The sequence below is a fragment of the Urocitellus parryii genome, chromosome 6 (genome assembly GCF_045843805.1).
Source record: "Urocitellus parryii isolate mUroPar1 chromosome 6, mUroPar1.hap1, whole genome shotgun sequence".
NCBI lineage: Eukaryota > Metazoa > Chordata > Mammalia > Rodentia > Sciuridae > Urocitellus > Urocitellus parryii.
The window spans coordinates 34,687,007-34,695,477 of NC_135536.1; the positions used below are offsets into that span (position 1 = coordinate 34,687,007).

At 37.8% G+C, this 8,471-nt stretch overlaps 1 pseudogene; it reads left to right on the forward strand.

Moving 5' to 3' along the window:
• Positions 1-7,241: 7,241 nt before the first annotated feature.
• LOC144255422 (T cell receptor alpha variable 14/delta variable 4 pseudogene) lies at positions 7,242-7,762 on the forward strand (annotated as a pseudogene).
• Positions 7,763-8,471: the final 709 nt, after the last annotated feature.

Sequence of the window (8,471 nt, forward strand, 5' to 3'; positions counted from 1 at the left end):
TCAGGTTAGAAGATGAAATTAAAACCTTCCATGATAAACAAAAGTTAAAAGAATTTGCAGCTAGAAAACCATGTCTTCAAAAAATCCTTGGCAAAACATTACAGGAAGAGGAAATGGAAAATAACATTGAAAACCAACAATGGGAGGTAGGACAGTAAAGGGGGGAAAGTAGTCAAAGAGGATAACAAATCAGGTTTAGTAACATCAATAAACAAATATGGATAGAAGAACAACCCATATCTCAATAATAACCCTAAATGTTAATGGCTTAAACTCACCAATTAAGAGACACAGGCTAGTAGAATGGATCACAAAACAAGACCCAACAATATGCTGTCTACAGGAGACGCATCTGATAGGAAAAGATATTCATAGACTGAAGGTGAAAGGTTGGGAAAAATCATACCACTCATATGGACTGTGGAAACAAGCAGGGGTGTCCATACTCATATCTAATAAAATAGATTTCAAGCCAAAGCTAATCAAAAGGGATAAAGAAGGACGCTTCATACTGCTCAAGGGAACCATACACCAACAAGACATAACAATCATAAATATATATGCCCAAAATAATGGTGCAGCTGAGTTCATCAAGCAAACTCTTCTCAAGTTCAAGAGTCTAATAGACCACCATACAATAATCATGGGAGACTTCAACACACCTCTCTCACCACTGGACAGATCTTCCAAACAAAAGTTAAATAAGGAAACTATAGAACTCAATAACACAATTAACAACCTAGACTTAATTGACATATATAGACTATACCACCCAACATCAAGTAGCTACACTTTCTTCTCAGCAGCACATGGAACCTTCTCAAAAATAGACCATATATTATGGCACAGGGCAACTGTTAGACAATACAAAGGGGTAGAGATAATACCATGCATCTTATCTGATCATAATGGAATGAAACTGAAAATCAATGATAAAAGAAGGAAGGAAAAATCAAGCATCACTTGGAGAATGAACAATAGGTTGCTGAGTGATCAATGGGTTTTAGAAGACATCAAGGAGGAAATTAAAAAATTCCTAGAGTTAAATGGAAACACAGACACAACATATCGGAATCTATGGGACACATTGAAAGCAGTTCTAAGAGGAAAATTCATTGCTTGGAGTTCATTCCTCAAAAAAAGAAAAAACCAACAAATAAATGATCTCATACTTCATCTCAAAATCCTAGAAAAAGAAGAGCAAAACAACAGCAAAAGAAGTAGAAGGCAAGAATTAATTAAAATCAGAGCTGAAATTAATGAAATCAAAACAAAAGAAACAATTGAAAAAATTGACAAAACTAAAAGCTGGTTCTTTGAAAAAATAAATAAAATTGACAGACCCTTACCCATGCTAACGAAGAGAAGAAGAGAGAGAACCCAAATTACTAGCATACGGGATGAAAAAGGCAATATCACAACAGACACTCCAGAAATACAGAAGATAATCAGAAATTATTTTGAATCCTTATACTCCAATAAAATAGAAGATAGTGAAGGCATAGATAAATTCCTTAAGTCTTATGATCTGCCCAGATTGAGCCAAGAGGATATAGACAACCTAAACAGACCAATAACAATAGAGGAAATAGAAGAAACCATCAAAAGCCTACCAACTAAGAAAAGCCCAGGACCGGATGGGTATACAGCAGAGTTTCACAAAACCTTTAAAGAGGAACTAACACCAATACTTTTCAAGCTATTTCAGGAAATAGAAAAAGAGGGAGAACTTCCAAATTCATTCTACGAGGCCAACATCACCATGATTCCAAAACCAGACAAAGACACTTCAAAGAAAGAAAACTACAGACCAATATCTCTAATGAACCTTGACGCAAAAATTCTCAATAAAATTCTGGCGAATCAGATTCAAATACATATCAAAAAAATTATACATCATGATCAAGTAGGATTCATCCCTGGGATGCAAGGCTGGTTCAATATACGGAAATCAATAAATGTTATTCACCACATCAATAGACTTAAAAATAAGAACCATATGATCATCTCGATAGATGCAGAAAAAGCATTCGACAAAGTACAGCATCCCTTTATGTTCAAAACTCCAGAAAAACTAGGGATAACAGGATCATACCTCAACATTGTAAAAGCAATCTATGATAAGCCACAGGCCAGCATCATTCTGAATGGAGAAAAATTGAAGGCATTCCCTCTAAGATCTGGTACAAGACAGGGATGCCCTCTCTCACCACTTCTGTTCAACATAGTCCTCGAAACACTGGCCAGAGCAATTAGACAGACGAAAGAAATTAAAGGCATAAAAATAGGAAAAGAAGAACTTAAATTATCACTATTTGCAGATGATATGATTCTAAACCTAGCAGACCCAAAAGGATCTACAAAGAAGCTATTAGAACTAATAAATGAATTCAGCAAAGTGGCAGGATATAAGATCAACACGCATAAATCAAAGGCATTCCTGTATATCAGCGACAAATCCTCTGAAATGTAAATGAGGACAACTACTCCATTCACAATATCCCCCCAAAAAATAAAATACTTGGGAATCAACCTAACAAAAGTGGTGAAAGATTTATACAATGAAAATTACAGAACCCTAAAGAAAGATATAGAAGAAGACCTTAGAAGATGGAAAAATATACCCTGCTCATGGATAGGCAGAACCAACATCATCAAGATGGCGATATTACCAAAAGTTCTCTCTAAGTTCAATGCAATGCTAATCAAAATCCCAGCAGCATTTCTTCTAGAAATAGATAAAAGAATCATGAAATTCATATGGAATAATAAAAGACCCAGAATAGCAAAAACAATGCTAAGCAGGAAGTGTGAATCAGTTGGTATAGCGATACAAGACCTCAAACTATACTACAGAGCAATAGTAACAAAAACAGCATGGTACTGGTACCAAAACAGGCTGGTGGACCAATGGTACAGAATAGAGGACACAGTAACCAATCCACAAAACTACAACTATCTTATATTTGATAAAGGGGCTAAAAGCATGCAATGGAGGAAGGATAGCATCTTCAACAAATGGTGCTGGGAAAACTGGAAATCCATTTGCATCAAAATGAATCTGAATCCCTATCTCTCGCCATGCACAAAAGTTAACTCAAAATGGATCCAGGAGCTTGATATTAAATCAGAGACAGGGCATCTGATAGAAGAAAAAGTTGGTTATGATCTACATACTGTGGGATCGGGCTCCAAATTCCTCAATAGGACACCCATAGCGCAAGAGTTAACAACTAGAATCAACAAATGGGACTTACTCAAACTAAAAAGTTTTTTCTCAGCAAAAGAAACAATAAGAGAGATAAACAGGGAGCCTACATCCTGGGAACAAATCTTTATTCCACACACTTCAGATAGAGCCCTAATAACCAGAATATACAAAGAACTCAAAAAATTAGACAATAAGATAACAAATAACCCAATCAATAAATGGGCCAAGGAACTGAACAGACACTTCTCAGAGGAGGACATACAATCAATCAATAAGTACATGAAAAAATGCTCACCATCGCTAGCAGTCAGAGAAATGCAAATCAAAACTACCCTAAGATACCATCTCACTCCAGTAAGATTGGCAGCCATTAGAAAGTCAAACAACAATAAGTGCTGGAGAGGATGTGGGGAAAAGGGCACTCTTGTTCATTGCTGGTGGGACTGCAAATTGGTGCAGCCAATTTGGAAAGCAGTATGGAGATTTCTTGGAAAGCTGGGAATGGAACCACCATTTGACCCAGCTATTCCCCTTCTAGGTCTATTCCCTAAAGACCTAATAAGAGAATGCTACAGGGACACTGCTACATCGATGTTCATAGCAGCACAATTCATGATAGAAAGATTGTGGAATCATCCTAGATGCCCTTCAATAGATGAAGGGATTAAAAAAAATGTGGCGTTTATACACAATGGAGTATTTCTCTGCAGTAAAAAATGACAAAATCATAGAATTTGGAGGGAAATGGATGGCATTAGAGCAGATTATGCTAAGTGAAGCTAGTCAATCTTTAAAAAACAAATACCAAATGACCCCTTTGATATAAGGGGAGTAAACAAGGACAGGGTAGGGACGAAGAGCTTCAGAAGAAGATTTACATTAAACAGGGATGAGAGGTGGGAGGGAAAGGGAGTGAGAAGGGAAATCACATGGAAATGGATGGTGATCCTCAGGGTTATACAAAATGACATATAAGAGGAAAGGAGGGTTAAGACAAGATAATACAAATCAAAGAAATGATTTACAGTAGAAGGGATAGAGAGAGAAAAGGGGAGGGGAGGAGAGGGGAGGGGGGATAGTAGAGAATAGGACAGACAGCAGAATACATCAGACACTAGAAAGGCAATTTGTCAATCAATGGAAGGGTAACTGATGTGATACAGCAATCTGTATACAGGGTAAAATTGGGAGTTCATAACCCACTTGAATCAAACTGTGAAATATGATGTATTAAGAACTATGTAATGTTTTGAACGACCAACAATAAAAAAAATAAAATAAAATAAAATAAAAATATTTTCACCCTAGCTTCAGTCATATGTTTTACACCGTGGAATTTTGTCTTTATGAAAATAATTTCTTTGAGTGGTATGAAACCATGAAAAATTTATGTATTTGCTGTCTGTTTTTAATCAGGACACATAATATAGATGACTTTAACAAAAGGGTAAGAAGGTTAATAAACCTCCTGTCTCCACAGTATATAGAAGTTTTGAACTACATGAAAACATATTGACTATAATATTTTTTAAATTTAACCTGCCGAAGAAGGAGCCACAAGTTCAGCAATATAAATTAATTTTGCTTATGCTCAGGGATTGGATGTTATTATGGAGACTTGACTGGCTATTGTGTAACCTGCCTGGCATGATCTCTTTTCAAAATTCACCATGAGAATGTCAAAATATCTGTTCTGGACAGGGACACTTCTTGTAGCAGTTATGAGATTTCCTTCAATGAGAAGTATAGTAGAACTCAATATTACGAGAAGAAATTAATAATATGTCTGATATAAAAATGTTGGATGTTTGTAGAGGGCAGAACAGTTGTACCATATGTGGTATCATCAGATTTAATGGAGATTCCAGTGCAAAATTTGAATATGCTTCAATCAATCTAGACAATGCTAAAATTACTTTGTGAAAAGCACAAGCTTTGGCTTCTCTGCTAAGAAAGAGGTTATGATAAGCAGTGGATCTATGTTCTTTGACATGTTGTTTAGTAATATCTCTAGGACATGGCCTTCTCTTTACGCTTTACAAAAAAAGAAAGGTTTTTCATAATTCCTGATGCCATGATCAACTGTCCTAAGGAAGTATCTAGGACACCTTTCATGCATACCAGGGCATACAGAATATAGGAACTTATTTAGGTTCCCAGTTGAGGTAAAAGGAAAATGACAAATGACAAATTTAATTATTTTATAACCTACTAACCAAGTTCTGGTGTCTAATCTGGACTTTATGAACAGAACTGGGCTAGAAAAACTAAATAAAAAGGGAAGGGGACCTTTATAAGAGAGCTTGATATTTGAGGGCTTCATGCTAAGTGTATTAGCAAAGAGAATTTAAAGGTTTTCTTCTGCTGTTTGGTCCAATATAGGCAACTGGACCAACATTACAAAGCCATAGACAAAGTGGCAGGTCCGAATAACTCTGACTTCTATTGATAAAATGATTGATTTCTGCCTTAGAATAAGCAACAACACACATAGGTGTCAGGATACATGAATGTTGTACCTCATGTATCTCCATCACACAGCATTTTTTTTTCCTTTAATCTTTAGGATGTTCATTCATTATTTTTTGCACAATAAAAATGAAAAGAAGGATTGTTTTCTACCTAAACAAGTCAAGATAAATACAACTTCTGGAGTTGAGGAACTGATGTTACATAGAAAATGGAGTTTTGATGAGGAAATAAGCTTTCATATGTATATATATGAAGACACACATTTGCAAAAACACACCCCTTTTCCTTGTATAGTATACAGGTCAGCACAAAATTTATTAAGAATATAATATGATATAAAGGTTTCAGGATTGAAGTTATTCTTGGCATTTAATTTTACAAGTGCTTAGGCAATTTAGGCCTTGACACATCTGAATCAACTGTATATTTGAAACATATCATTTGTTTTTAAGAAGGCCCAGGCTAACTTACCATAGTTATCAAATGGAAATCAAGATTGTTATCCTGTATTAAGTCAGTAAAGGGTATTTTAAAGAATGGGCAACTTGAAAAAGAAAGACTTCAAAGTCCACTATTCCCAGAGAAGATCATTTTAGTTATAGCAATAGTTACCAAATAAGCTGGAAGCAAATCTCTTCAAGGAGCTGCTCAGGATTTGCTTTGCTGAGAAGAGGGGAAGAACTGTTCCACTCCTCCACTATAAGATGATGCATTTTATTGTTGTTGTTGTTTTGTTTTATTTTGTTTTTATTCTTGAAAGTGTTTTCTGAAGTCAGTATTCCTGTCAGCAAAGGGTCACTCCTGGCTGTGCTCCTCACAGTAGGACTTGAGGTCTGCTAACGCCTTTGAGACATTTATCCTTTCAGTGCAGGTTTCTGGTCTCAGCTGCTGCACAGTTCTCTTACCTGGGCCATGTTATTTGCTCTCTGTTTTGATGGACATCTTCAGTGGTTATTCTTCCCTGAAATCTGTGGGCCTTGGGCCTTTCTCACAGGGATGGGGTCAAGGAGGGCATCTTCAGAGGAGAGGAGCAGAGCAGAGAAAACACTCAGCCAGGGCAACACTGTCACAAAAGCAGTAAGACCTTGTGTGGTCCCAGGTTTTTAGTGGTAAAATGAATCTGACGCTGGGGATTCATCTCTAAGGGCTCCTGGAGATGGCTGTTCCCTTTCCTTCTCCCACCCTTCCTCCATCACCACAATGTTTTAAGTGCCTCCTCCCAGTGCCATCACAGATGCAATGACTGAGTGTAGTAGCAGTTGGTTGAATAATTTTCTTCCAATATCTCCGAGTTTGTTTACACATTTAATGGCTATCCAATTAAGAGTCATTAATTCAGAAGTGGGTCTGGGTTTGGAGGGACTGTCAGCCAGGATACAGAAGTTTGACATGACACATGTCAACTTGCTATAAAAGGAAGCCTCTGTTTCCTGTTCTGGTGGTGCAGCAGCTCATAGCCCAGTAGTTCCTCCCTCACCCTGTCAGGCTCCCCACCCAGGGCAGAGCCCTGAAGTCAAAGAAGAAAAAGATACTTTGCATCCAGAAAAAGAACACCATCATGTTGCTGCCCAGGCTACTGAAGCTGGTCATGGCGTCCATGTGGCTGAGTAGGGATGGTCCTTGTGGAAAGGGGCCTCATCTGTGACCTAGGGACTGGGGGATAGGGTAGTCTTACAAGGACTTTGGGAGGGAGGGATAGCAAGGAGCAAAAATGAACTTTTTTGTTCCCCACCACTTATCCCTAAACTTTCTGATTCTGTCCTTTTCCCTTCAGGATCCAGTTTTGCCCAGAAGGTGACTCAGGCCCAGCCTGCCATGCAGGTGCAGGAGAAGGAGGATGTGAGCCTGCTCTGCTCCTATGACACCAGTTTTGCAAATTATGATCTCCTCTGGTACAAGCAGCCCAGCAGTGGGGAGATGGTCTTCCTCATCCTTCAGAACTCTTACAGCCAGAAGAATGCCGCAAAAGGCCGTTACTCAGTGAATTTCCAGAAGGCAAGCAAATACATCCAGCTTGTCATCTCAGCCTCACAGCTGGGGGACTCAGCTGTGTATTTCTGTGCTCTGAGAGATAGATAGCACAGTGAGAGAACTGTTGGAAGCAGTCGTACAAAAACCCAAGGGTCTGCCTGAGATACCCACCTGCTGTAGGAACCAAGCCAGAAAATTACCACCCCAGACAGGAAGTGGCCAGGTGGCAGCTCATGTCTGGGGTTGGAGGGAAAACACTCACTCTGAGGAACCCTTCTCTAGGTTCACAGACCACATCAGAGTTCTCACTAATCAAAGCCAGCCATATTCCTGAATCTTTGGATTAAAAGTTGATCCAGAATTTTTTTTTAATGAACAGTCACAACAAGTTACTTGCCATTTGGATATCTGATAGAATGCCAAAAAATTGGCTAAGGCAGTTGAAAAGCATACGAGTAAAAAATTAGTAAAATTTGTATGAATTTTTAGATATTCAGGCCAATCCATCTAACAAGTATTTATTGGCTAAACATGATGTTACAGGCATTGTTTTAAATAAAGAAGGACTTGGAATCTCTCTGTATGTTTCCTTTTCAAAATGACCATCTTGTTTTACTTTTTTATTATTTAGATTAAGATTTGGGTGCTGTGAATTAAATGTGCTCACAGGTAATTTCTAAAAGTGTTACTATATGAAAAATGCTGAATTTAGATTTGTTCTGTCCTCATGTACCTCAAACATAAAGAACTCAATTTCCACAGTGAAGGTTTCCTTGCCCCTCACTGTCATGTCCACAGGATGGTTGATAAGAGTGGT